This window comes from Rhinolophus ferrumequinum, chromosome 6, assembly GCF_004115265.2.
Source record: "Rhinolophus ferrumequinum isolate MPI-CBG mRhiFer1 chromosome 6, mRhiFer1_v1.p, whole genome shotgun sequence".
Taxonomy (NCBI): domain Eukaryota; kingdom Metazoa; phylum Chordata; class Mammalia; order Chiroptera; family Rhinolophidae; genus Rhinolophus; species Rhinolophus ferrumequinum.
Genome location: NC_046289.1, coordinates 73,158,334 through 73,171,449, shown reverse-complemented (window position 1 = coordinate 73,171,449; position 13,116 = coordinate 73,158,334). Strand labels below are relative to the sequence as shown.

Below are 13,116 nucleotides of genomic sequence, written 5' to 3'. Positions count from 1 at the left end.
GCCCCAGTCAGAGGCTGCCCTGATTATTATTTTCACCAGAAATACACATGGCACCAAGCCCCCAAAGATATTAATAAGTGGGTGAGTGATTCAGTGATCTTTCACTGAATTTCTAAGAGCGGTGGCTTACATTTAGAAACAAATAATCTTTTCTAAAACATACCTGGTCTAACACTCAGAGTTATTCCTTTTCCGAATATCAGCTTATTGTTGGCTCTGGTATTACACAGTGACACGAGACTCTACAAAAACTCAGTTGCCCAAACTTCCCTTGCTATCTACCTAAATGTTGACTTGTCATCCAAGAATCCCTCTGAGGAAGCCAGCTCATTATAATAAGGGTCTGGTGGTAGAGTTTATGGACACTTGGGGCCCTCCTTTTTCCTTACACTATTGTCACATTAGTGGGAATATGCTGAAATCCCCTTACAACACGCCTGCTTTGGGAAAACAGGAGTAGGAATTTGCTCCCCATTTTAGGGAAGAAGAATATAGAGAGGGTTAGAGAGTTAATTAATGTTCTCTTAGTCCATCGGAAAATCCAATGGAATAAGAAATTAGGCTTTCTAACAGTCCGACTCCTTAGTTCAATGCTCCACGAGCACTGCCATCCTCATCTGTTAGATAAAATAGCATCGGAGCGCAAAGAGAGGTGTCCTGCATGAGGCAGAAACCCATCAGCAGTTGTTCGAATTGGAGTCCGCCAATGGGGCGGCTGTGGTTTGGATTTGGGTTATAAAACAAAATGAAAAATTCAGGAATCAGGGTTCCAGAGAGAAATTTGGAAGCATTAGTTATTTAAACTTACATGGGTTTACTGTCAGTTGCGTTCCCTTTCCAAAGAAGAGTTTTTCAGATCCTCCCTGAGTTACACCCCCACACACTGCTTTACAAATACTGCCAAGGCCCTGGGAGTCACAGCTCCTGCTCCCCCAGGGGAAGCACCAAGGAAGAAACATAGTCTTGTGTCATGATACAATTGTATGGTTATTCCTGAAAAGGAAGAGGAAGAGTGGAAAAAATTTCATCAATCTTTACCTGATAGCTAGTTAGATTGCTGCCATCAATCCATCCATCCATCCATCCATCAATTAATTTAACTGGTTGGAAGTTGCAGTTAATTTGAAATAGCTCAGGCTTTGGGATCAGGGCAAGTTTTTTAACTTGCTGCACCTCAGTTTCCCTATCTGTCAAGTGGGGAGAATAATAACTATTTGGTGATGTTGTTGTAAGGATTAGGACGTGTGAGCAGGTGGCTGTGGCCCTGTGGACCCATCCCTGGCTTTACTTGCTGAGAACACACTTCTCTAGGGATTATTTTAGCAACTTCAGAGACCAAAGCATCAGTGACTTTCCCCCCAAACATAATCCCTCCTTTAATAAACATTTAGCTCTGGAATATGAGTGCCAAGAATTAAATGCCAGGTCCTCTTTCTTACTGCATCAACTCGCGCAAGTTACGCAACCTCCCGTGCGTCTATACAAATATAAAAAGGTGCTCTTCTATAAAATGAGGCTAATAACAGCACCTAACCCACAGAGCTGGTATAAGGATTGAATGTGATCATGGGGAGAAAGCAGGTAGCACATTGCCTAGCATAGAGTAAGCAATTCATATAAATCATCATTCTTTTCCTCCCAAGAAGTCAAACACATTGTCAACATTCCTCTTTTCACAATGACCTAAAAATTGAAAAGTCTGTGGGCACTTCTCTTCCTCTAACTGGTAAAGCAGCAGGGTTTTGAGGGCAACAGCAGAGCTACCAAGCAGTTCGAGGAGGGGGTTAAGTGATTTTGTGAGAATTTAGTGAAAGCTGTCTTCAGCGGCCTGGGTGCACCTTCACGAGTGGACCGTTTTGGGGGATGTGGAGAGGGCACCATTTAGCCAGGCAGGACTTGGATATTAGCAGAAATGGGCCAAAAAGCCACATCCTCATTGGAATAAAAAGGAGCTCAAATAACATTCAAGAAGAGGGCTTGATGCTCTCTACCACTTACCAAGATTCACTGTGAGCTGAGTTCCCTTCCCAAACGTAATCTTAGAAGCACTTTGCTGAACACTGTGCTCAGGGGCTTTGCGAAAACCTATGGCATCAACTTAACGAACCCAGCTTTGCAGAGCTTCCCAAGCACTAAAATTTTTCTTCAACCTCCAAGCCTCCAAGACAGGATATGTGATGGTGCCTTTCTCTCTGGTAGCCCAGAATTTCAGGGCTGCGAGGCCTGTTCAGAAGTGTGATTGCTACTTTAAGCACCAGCAGGCTTAGCGAGACGGTTCTCTGTACATATTCTGTGGTCCAGCAATTGCACAGCTGATGCAATCTATCATAGAATATGAACTCCCACTGGGAAAGAAATTAGCTTGGCAGAATTTATAGGTAGTGTTTGAGGGTCATAGTCATTGTCTGAAGACAAGATCAGCATTTTCCTTTTGGTTCTTTCCATCCCTGCCTCAGTCTACAGATGGCTGCCTCTTCCCTCTAATATTAACTTCTGCTATTGTCCCAACTTCAGCTAGATTTTCCCCCCAACAGGCACGCATTGAGTTCTGTTTTGAGCTCACTAAGTCTTGGCTAGAGATGCTTGGGGTACAAATGAAGCTGCCATGGCCAAGGACCACGGTGTTTTCTCTCCTTTGGGTCTGGCCTGCTCAGAGCCACGAGCCGTCTTGGCTATGCCCAGTACCAGGCTCAGGCTCAGCTGTGTGACCTTGACCAAGTTCACAAACCAAACGAGTTTCATTTTCCTCGTTTGCAAAATGAAAGAGGTGAATTAGGTGGTCTTTAAGGACTTTTCTGAGCTGATAATCTTTGACTGGATTCTCTGGATCTAATTTATCTAAAACTGCTGTGCAAATGTTATCCTTCCCAAGGTATCTATTCCTCCTCTCCACTTCTTAAACAGAATAAAACAAAGAAGCAAACAAAAGAAAAGTACGTTTCTACTTATTATACAGGGAAATAGACTTTTTCAAGCCCACCATCTGCCTTCACAATTGATCTTTTTAGAAGCTTGAAGTCAGAATTTTGGAACCAAATCCTCAGGGAGAAGTGTTCTTTCTTTGGAGCTTCCAGATAATTAAAAAACCAAACCAAATAAACCGACACCTTTGGTTTAAAGATAGTACTTACTAAATTTCACTCTCACTTGAGTCCCAGTTCCAAATGTAAATTTCCTATTTCCTTCCTTTCCACAGGAGCTGATGCCTTTACATAAACTATAGCCTCTTGCTTACACATAGGAAAGGTGGTTTGATCTTTACAGCCTTTTCTCACTGGAGAAGGGAATTCATCATCCAGCTAAGAGTTTCAGCTCTCTGATGGCCAGGTATTAGATAACGAAGGGGCTTCTGCTAATATGAAGTCTGAATGGTGGTACTCACCCAGGCTTACAATTAACTGAGTCCCCTTCCCAAAGTTTGGTTTCTCAGTGCTCTTCACACAGTCCCTGGGCCCTTTACTAAAAGCCCCTCTTAGGGCTGGGCTGTGACTTCCTCTTCTCAAACTACAGCCTGTCTCTAGTGTGATTAAGGGCACCAGGGGGGCCAGCTTCATGAGCAAGGTCATTTAAGATTGCCTTTTTCTACTAATACAACCTAGGACTCAGACAGTGAGGAGAGAGGACCGGCCCTGTAAGGATGGCCCAAAGCTCTTCTCTGGCTTCACAGGCAGTTGAGAGCCCCGTATCCTGAATACTTACAGGCCCTTTCTTACCACCCACCCTGTTGTACAGATCTATAAGAAGCATAATGCCTGGTGGTTCACTGCTGGGTCTGACCTATAGCAGGGATGGAGACCCCCGTGGCCATCAAGTACACGAGGGATGTCAGGCTCCCCTTTTTCATTATTGGAAAAATAAAAAGTGGCACTTCTCTTATGTTGGCTGCTGGGCACCTAATTTCAGAAATGTATGATTCTTGGAAAGCTTTCCCCCCATGGACTTTACAAATCAGTTCAAGAAAACATATAATCGGGAAGATAAACCTGCCCTACAAAATAATGAAATACCTGCTAAAGCCAATCGTAAAATAACAGTTTTGATTACCTGGTGTTTTAGATTATCCATGCGTTCTGCACTTCCTTTTTTCCCCCGAAGCTAAGTGACTTACTCAGGCCCACAGTTAACTGCATCTGGATCTCAAAGATAAATCAGTTGTTATACAGCCAGTCACTGGCCCACTGACCAAACCCCCTCCCTTAGGCAATGACCATGTCTCCTCAGAAACTGGCCCAGGTGGTCCCTGGGAAAAACCATCGGCACTTAATAAATATTTGTGCGATTAAATGTATTAAACATTTATCTTTTGTTCCTATTCCTTAAGGAACACTTGATTCTCTCTCTGACAATTTTCAGATGAAGAAAAAAATTAGTTCTGCCAGTTATTACTTGCTGAGTTTCATGATTCCTCTAGTCTGGGCTCCAAATGTCAGTTTCGTATTAACCCTGTTCCCACAGGAGTGAGCACCTTTACAAAAACCAGCAGCGTCAGCATGGTTGAAAAGGATGTGGCGTCAACTTTGTTCTCTTTCCTCACTAGGCTGAGACGCCAATCTGTCCCCCACAGGTGCCTATCTTTCCTGGGGCAGTTCTGCCCTTTTCTCTTTCAGAACAGAGAAAGGAGGGAGCAGAGGAGAGTTCCGGTTGAAGATGATAAATGAGATATCAAAATGTTATCACACGATGCAGAGGGTTCCTTTTCTCCTTCTTCTCCTTCTCCTCCTCCTCCTTCTCCACCTCCTCTTCTGTCTTCTTCTTCTGGCCAAATTGATGTTTTTTTCTAAAGGCTGTTCTCAGTATTTTCTCTCCCCCAAATACAGTAATAACTGGATTCCAAGTTAGCATCTGGGCGTGAACCTCCAGGCTCTGATGAGTCACACATATTGAATCAAGAAATTATTCTATCCCCCCAATGAAGAAGCATGTTTTGCTTTCTCCCTTGCTCAAACAACAGCCACAGGGGAATATAAACTAATAACTCTCTCAGATCAGATCTGTAACTTTATACATTAGCATCCTAGAGTGCAAGACCTGGAAGGGAACTTAGCCACTGCCTGGGCCAACGCCCTTATTTTGAAGATGAAGGAGCTGAAGTCCTGAGGAGTAGCTTTGTTCTGAAGGTCACGTAGGTATGTAGAGGCAGAGCTGGGGCTAGAGCTCAGGACACCTGAGTCCCAGTGCTGTTTTCTGCTGCTCCCTTCGTGTGACTCAGGAAACCAAGGACCTCCCGTGGGTAGTCCCATCCTTACGGGCCCCACTGGCCAGCCCAAGTATCATTATTCCTGTTAAACAGTACTCCATTCAAGGGAGGTGTTTGGTGTTGGCGCATGGTTTGATTTTAGAGAGAGATGTAGAACATCTTAATGAATTATTAACATTTTATTTCTTAGGCTGCAGGCAAACAGCAATTGATAGTGGGGGAAATGGCTCATGAAGGCTCAGGGGAAGGCAAGGGAAAGAGAGATTTAAAAATTTGCCCTTTACCAAAAGGATAATCCAATAGACAGTTGGCTCTGATTATTCTTTCTCTGCGGGACTCATTACAGGACTGACATCTAGAGCAGGGATAGTAAATGCAAAACGGTGTGATGTTACCTCCTGCTTCTGCTCCCACTGCAGATAGTGCTAACAGACACATCACTCTTTTCCTGAGTCTAGACGTGGCCTCACAATCCTTTTTAACAATGTGCTCCAGATGGCCACAAGCAATCGCTAGCCTTGGGAAGTGAGATATGATCTGTTAGTCCTCCCTGTCCTGAGGAATGATTGGAGAGAAGACCCTGTAGAAGGCTTGAGAAATCTGGTTGGCAAGAGTCAGGCCACGTACCACACAACCCCGTCACAAAATGTATCACTGACCTGGTTGGACCAAGACTCTTCTTTCCACAGGCTGCGCCAGAGAGGCAACAGCAACACCATGGAATATCTGGTTTTCTTCACAGTTTTCTTTCACAGTTTTCCTTCAAACTCTGGCTTTGTAGAAGGCATTGGGCAACAAACCATGGTAGAGTTCCTCATTCTTCTTGCTCAAAGGGCCAGCAAGATCTTTCCCCAATACAGGGGTCCTGGGGTTGGGAGACTACTGCTGGATCTCGATCTCTCTCTGACATGTTTCTTGTTATCCATCAGCCCAGGTGTGTCCCGGAGATCTTGGAATGGAATGTGGTGCAGGAAGAAAGTGATGCAGAAACCTTTTCTTGAGACCACTCACTCCCATTATTGCACATTCAGATGTTTCTAAGCTTTTCCCTTTTAATCACGCTTCTATTCTTTCATGAAAAAGAGATGAACTTGTCCATATCCATCCAAAGAAATTTCCCTACATCTTTTTCTATTGCATTAAGCTTTTTGTTGACAGGAGAATGTCCATCTACCCTTTTAAGGTGCTGTCTCACATCCTCAAAGATAGTCCTTTTTGAGTGACTGGGGAGAATGGGCCCTTTGGGCCAACAGAGAAGCAGCTGCCAGTCTCAGGTTGAAAAGGCAATGGGAACAGAAGCAGCAGCTTTGTTTGACTTAAGTTGTGAACAAAGAATAATTTCCTCCCTGACCTATTTTCTATCAACATCCAGTAGGGCTTATTTATGGAGGTGGGCTAATTAGAACAGCAGAGGGCGCTGCAAGGCCAAAAACAAAGCTGCCCACCTCAAAGGAAACTGGGAATAATGTCCCTTTTCTGAGTGATAGTCGTGATCAAGATCCAAGCTGTGGGGCAAGAGTGGCCTTGCTTATAGAATCCTTTGGACCCCACCAGGTTCAAGGGACCCTCTCGAGTGGTGGTTTTCGGGTACCGAAAGGCAGTCCAGGGCACTCACTGCCTTGGGGAGCTGCTCAGTCTGCAGATGTCAGTAGGGAACTGGGGTAGACAAATTCAAGGGCAACCCGTCTGTAATAGGCCATTCAGTCTTGAGAGTCTCTCTTATCTGAAACTTTGGGGACCACTTGGCCTGTATCTTGTGGTCTTTCATGAAGAAGCCTCTTGCAAATTTTGGAGGACATAGAACAGGGGGCTAGAAGGTGCAGTTCTCATGCTCCCAGTACTGTTAGGAACTTGGAAAGAGCACAGCTGGCTCAGGTCTCAGGGGAGCACAGAGTCCTGTGACATGCTTGCAGCACTGACACTAAATTAAAGATGTGGGTCACTTTATTTATTTTGCCATTGATTAATATAACATGTCTTTTGCCAGATTTCACAACTTCATTTTGTAGATGTACTCAGCCTCTTTTCTTTGAACATCTTTGAAGGTAACAAAGCTCTCAGGAACTCTAGTCATCAGTCTATTAAAAAACAAACAAACTAACCAGCAACAGCAACATTCCTCGATCGTTTGCTGGGTGCATTGCACATGTTATTTCATTTAATTTTCCAACATTCCTGTTTAAAAGCTATTATTATTACCTCCATTTTACAGACGGATTAAAGGAAGCTTGGAAGAATTAGGTCATGTTTAATGTTACACAGAAAGTAAATGTTGGAGCTGATATAAACACGAGCAGTGCTCCAGAACCCAACTTTTTTAATTTTAAAAAAATGGTATTTTTAATTTTCCCAGCTTTATTGAGATACAGTTGACATATAACAATGTGCAAGTCTAAGGTGTGCCATGTGTTGATTTGATTACAAAACGATTACTATCATAGCATTAGCTGACTCCTGTGTCATGTCACATAATTACCATTTCTTTTTTCTGGCGAGAACATTTAAGATCCCCTCTCTTAGCAACTTTGAAATTTATAATACAGCATTATACTGTGCAATCACCGTGCTGTATGTTAGATCCCCAAATCTTGTTAATCGTGTAACTGGAAGTTTGTACCTTTGGACCAAAATCTCCCTATCCCCCCGCCTCTCCCCCAGCCCCTGGGAGCCACCAACATACTATGTTTCTATGACAGAACCTCACTCTTAGCCATGATACTGAGCTGTTGTTCTGAGAGGTGCCTTTCCTGAATGGGTGCCATTTAAGGAGTATTGGAAGGACACCATGGTGGGGAGAGTCATGATTCTGCCACCTCAAGGAGGTCTTCGTGTCTGACCCTTCCATGTGAAGCATTACGGGGAGGGATGTCTGTCTGGGCGAGCGTGTCTGAAGCCCTCTTCTGTGTTCTTGGGTGTGGTCAGATGTGATTGAGGTGGGGCAGTCAAAAGAGGAGTAGCTGTTTAATTTGAAAATGGTTACCGCCTAGAGCAGCAAGGGAACACTCATGTCTCTTACAAATATCAAGGCTGGGCATCACCTATCGAGCCGTCACAGACACCAGGAATCTGGGTGAGGACCACAGAGCCCATGGATGTCAGAGACGCTGGAAGCTCTACAATGGCCTTCTGCCAGAAGGCTGTGTCCCTGTGGAGGCGACCCCTGCCTGCAGGTGGCGGTGCAGGTCTGGGCAGCAGCCGCACCTGGGGCGGCCCCAGTCGCTGAACCTTCCTCTTGCACCTCCAGGGGCTGGGGATGCCCATGGTGGGACCCAGGGAAGCCTGGAGTTCACTTTTGGTATCTCCAGGCTTCGGGTTGCCAGGTAAAATACAAGATGCCCAGTGAAATGTAAATTTCAGGTAAACAGTGACTTCTTTTTTTGAGTATAAATATGTCCCAAATATGACTAATTTTTTTGTTGTTGTTCATTTGAAATGCAAACTTAACTGGGTGTCTTGAATTTCTGTTTGCTAAATCTGGCACACTTTTCCATGTCAACCGTGAGTTTTTAAGTGGAGAAACTTGCATTCCTTTGTTCCACAAATATTTTCAATTGTCAATTATGTGGCAGAAACAATCCTAGGGCTGAGGATATGTCAGGGAAAAGATAAACAAGGTGTTTGCCCTCAGGGAGCTTATATTATGGTGTGTGTGTTTGGGCGTGAGATGGGACAAACAAATAACAAATGTGAATAAATCCAATGATTTTAAATAGTGATGTGAGGGAAAGGAAGACAGAAATGTAACTGAGCGGGGCTCGGGGAGGGTGGTGACTAATCTGCGTGGAATGGCCAGGGAAAGCCTCTTTGAGCTGAGATTTGTGAAAAACCGGGACCAGATTTTCAGGCAGCTAGAGAAGTGAGGCAGACAGAGCACCAGAAGGAAGGCCACTGCAGCTGAGGGGAGTGAGAGGGAGGAGAGGACGTGTCGGAGGCTGCCCAGGGTGCAGGGATCGGACCATTTGCAGGGTGTTTCGGGCCCAGGAATGGAGGTCCAGCTGGCATCATCTGATTTACATTTCGTAAAGATCCGGAAAAGAGATTGTCCAGAGACAGAAGCAGAAGCAAAGGGACCAATCCAAGGGTTACTGCCGTGGTCTTCACTAGGGATGGTGGTGTGTGGGAGATGAGAAAAGTGGAAGGACTGGCGATACATTTCGTGGTAGAAGTCACAGGACTTACTGATGGAATGGGGGAAAGGGAAACAAAGGAATTCCTAGAAATATTCCTAGAAACCACTCCTAGGTTTGGAGGAGTGGGATTGTCAGTCTTCTACTTTTTTAGGGCAGTGCCTCCCAACTGTTGTCATGTCCTGACTTATGCAGAAGACATTTGTCGGCTGGGAGGGCTGTCCACAGGGGCTCCAGACCCCAGGCCCCATTGGCCACACGGAGCACTCTCCCAGCAAGCTTGTAACCCACTCGTGGCAGTTCATCAATCAGGAAGCTCTGCTTTTGGGGAGAATTTTCCAGCTGGAGCCGAGTGGTGCTGCAAAGGACCTAAGGAGAGCTGAAGTACACTGAGCATTCTCAGGATCAGCGCACTCCTCAAGCAGCAGAAAAAAAAGGATTTCTAGAATTCAGAGCTGGGACAGATTTTAGAATTGATCTTGTCCAATCCGCTTCTCTCCATCTTTACACAGAGGTACTCATTCATCTATTCCATTTACTGAGTACTACAAATGAGCGCAGCTGCGCTAGGTGCCGTGTGACAGAGCTACTCCAAGTATGACCATGGACTGGTACCCCCAGACCTGAGGATACGGAAATGCAGGGTGGGCCACTTTTATAGCAACTTGATATGTAAGCATGTGATTGTTGGGCTTCCAGTTTCTATTTCTGTCTTTTTTTAAAAAATAATTTATTTTCATTGTGTTTTACCAAAGTACTAGTTCAAGACGGATTGAGAACCAAAATAACAATAACAACGTTTCCTTGGCTGGAAGCATTTGCTTCAGACTGTTGGAGCCAGTTCAGTCACATGACTGTGAGGGCTGCCTGTCTTCTCTGGTGTCCCTCCCATCGCCTTCCTGTCAGAAACCCTAAGATGGTCTCAGAGATTTCAGGACCCCAGTTTTATTCTATATCCTTTGTTCTTACATGGAAAGAAGATGATTCGTATTGTGGGCTTTAGCCTTTTGTTTTTCTGTAAGTACATTCATTTGTTGAATCCTCTTGTTCTGTCACCCCATTTCTCTTTCCCTGACTTTCAAAGGCCTGGCCTCTTGCACACTTGGTTTTCCAGTGGTTCTCTGCCTTTGGCTTTCATCTCCTGCCTCTGCCCATCGAGTTCCCTCTGGGTGGGCCTGTGCTGGACCCAGTGGCTAGGGAGTGCAGGACTTCACTATTTCCTCGTTTCTTCTCTTCACAGACAATGGCATGCTGTGTGACAGAGTGACCCAGAGTTCCCCGGAGCAGACAGTGGCAAGTGGCAGGGACGTGGCCCTGTTCTGCACTTACGACACCAGATTCTCAGATCCAGATTTATACTGGTACCGAATAAGGCCAGATCGTTCCTTTCAATTTATCCTTTATAGGGATAGCAGTCACGTCATTGATGCGGATTTTATTCAGGGTCGGTTTTCCATACAGCACAATCAGACCCAGAAATCCTTCCACTTGGTGATCTCCTTAGTGACGACTGAAGACAGAGCCACTTACTACTGTGCCATGGGGGCCACGATTGAATTGGTTCCACAGTGATGCAGGTGCCTGGGAAGTCTGCACACAAACCCCTGGGCACAGCCTGACAGAGCTGTCTTTCAGGGCAGCTCATGGCCTTGGACATGGCATCTTTCTTCCTAGTACTTGCGTTCCAGCCTGGCCTTTACAGGTGCCCTAATATGTCTGCTGAATAATGAAATAAATGCCTGTGTATGTCCAGGGGGAACACCCTGGCTTCAGATGGAGCACAGCATCTCCCCACTTTTTACTTGGTGTCCTCTTGCTACCTGAGTGCCTGTGGTAGGAACAGGACAGCTACATGTCTGAGGGATTATCATCTTTGTGTCCCCAGCACCCAGGTTGCACCCGACACTGAATGGGGCTTGACAAGTACGTGCTGTGTGTGCTGTGAGGGTATCAGAGTGGTACAGATGAAGGGCCCGTCTAAGGACAGTCCATCAGAGGGTCTTTGTTTGAGTCTCCATCATTTCTCCATCATTGTGAATGGCTCTATTTTCTTTTTAAGAATCAAATTGGACACAAAGTTATTTCTTAAAAACATGTTCCCCAATTTACCTTTTCTTCTGTGTCTTCTTGTGCAGCCACCTTATTTCTCCTGGATGCTCTTTGACATCTCCATTTTACTTTCTTTATTTGGAGAACATTTTTTCTTTCATTGAAGAGCACTGAGCTATTCCCAGAAAGTTGTCTGTGAATCCCAGAAACCCAGCTTCAAAGTCTCTGAGTTTAGTGATCAGTGGTGTCTCCAGGGGAGAGAATTACCTCCAGGGAAAACCAACTATGTGATGTCAAAATAGATGCACTCTCAGCCTGGGACGTGGTCCCTCCTTCCTCTACTTCTATTGAATTCTCTGCCGTAAAACAACTATTAATTATTACATGTCATCTTAGAAATAGTAGAAGCTTCAGACATTATTTTACAGGAAATATGCGGAAGCCCAGAGAGGTGAAGGACATCTACAAGGTCAGGTAGCGGTTAACGCCAGAGCCAGGGTGCAGTGCCCTCCTAGGGCTCTCTCTTGCAGCTGCACCCCAGGACACTTTCAGTAGGTGATTTGGGCAGCAGTTTATCTGGGCATTAAAACAGGCCGGTGAAGAGTAGTCACCATAGAGAGGAATGGAAAGAACACGGGTGAGGGAGCCAAAGGTCGTGGGCAAATGACTCAGCCTCTCAGCCTTCTGTTTTGCCTCCTATTGTGTGTGTGTAACAATCTTTCAGAGACTCACTTGGGGCTGCTGTGGGACTTAAATGAGACGCTGCACATGAAAGCTCTGGAAAACTATAATCCACAAATATGGTAGCCCCCAGATATGAAGGCAGCCACAACACCCTCGGGCTCCTACGTCCCATCTTTTCTGGATGCTCCTTTTGGTGGAAGAAATTCATGGTCCTGTGATGTGCTAGGATGCATGTTTCTGATGATCTGAAGTGGGCCAGAGGATGGCTCATTCATATGCTAAATATACTTAGCCGCACCGGGTCTAGCTGAACTGTAAATCAATCCCTTGTCCTGGTCTTGAGGATGTAGTGTGCTCTCGTAGAGGAACTTTGGGTGGCACTCTTGATAACTTGGCTCTGCTCCCAGCAATACCCCTACCTCACTGGATGACTTTGGACAAGGTACATACCTTTTTGGGGGAACGTATGTTTTTTTCCATCAAAAATAGAGGAGGTAATTGTTTTTGTTCTTAGCAACTACAGAGAAACATTCTAATGTGACCCAAGGCGACACATGTGAATGTTTTGGGAACAGGCATTCTTTACACATATAAGATGAAGTTGTATGGAATCTTTTCATGGTTTTTCCCTGGATGGACCTGGCTTGTCCATCTAGTTGTCCTGAATCCATTGACTCAGAGTGCTACTGCCTCCTTTCTTTGATTTGGACCGTGAGGACAAGATGTGGCAGTTTGCAGATGGCAATGGCAAAGAAGTTGTTGGTAAGGGGTGCTCTTTCACTTGTAACCTCACTTGACACCCCATGTAGTTGCTGAGGCAACCGCTATACCGGGTTGTTAGGGCTCTGCTACCTGAGTGGGTGCACATGGAAACAGCTGTGGTCTTGCTGGGGTCAGAGTAGCAGAGCTCCTGGGCCACACCGGAGATGCTGCTGGTGTTATAGCTGTAGCAGTAGCACCAACAGCAGGAAACTCAGGGCAGGGTCTCTGAGACAGAAACCTGGAGGCTGGGGACTCAGGAAGCTGCGGTATGACCTGTAAGCTCAGTTTGGCTTTTGT

The 13,116-nt window shown here is 45.3% G+C and overlaps 1 gene segment (V, D, J or C); it reads right to left on the bottom strand.

The window, feature by feature from the left end:
• The window catches only part of LOC117022730 (T-cell receptor alpha chain C region-like), a 326,986-nt gene that overhangs the window by 68,536 nt on the left and 245,334 nt on the right, over positions 1-13,116 (bottom strand).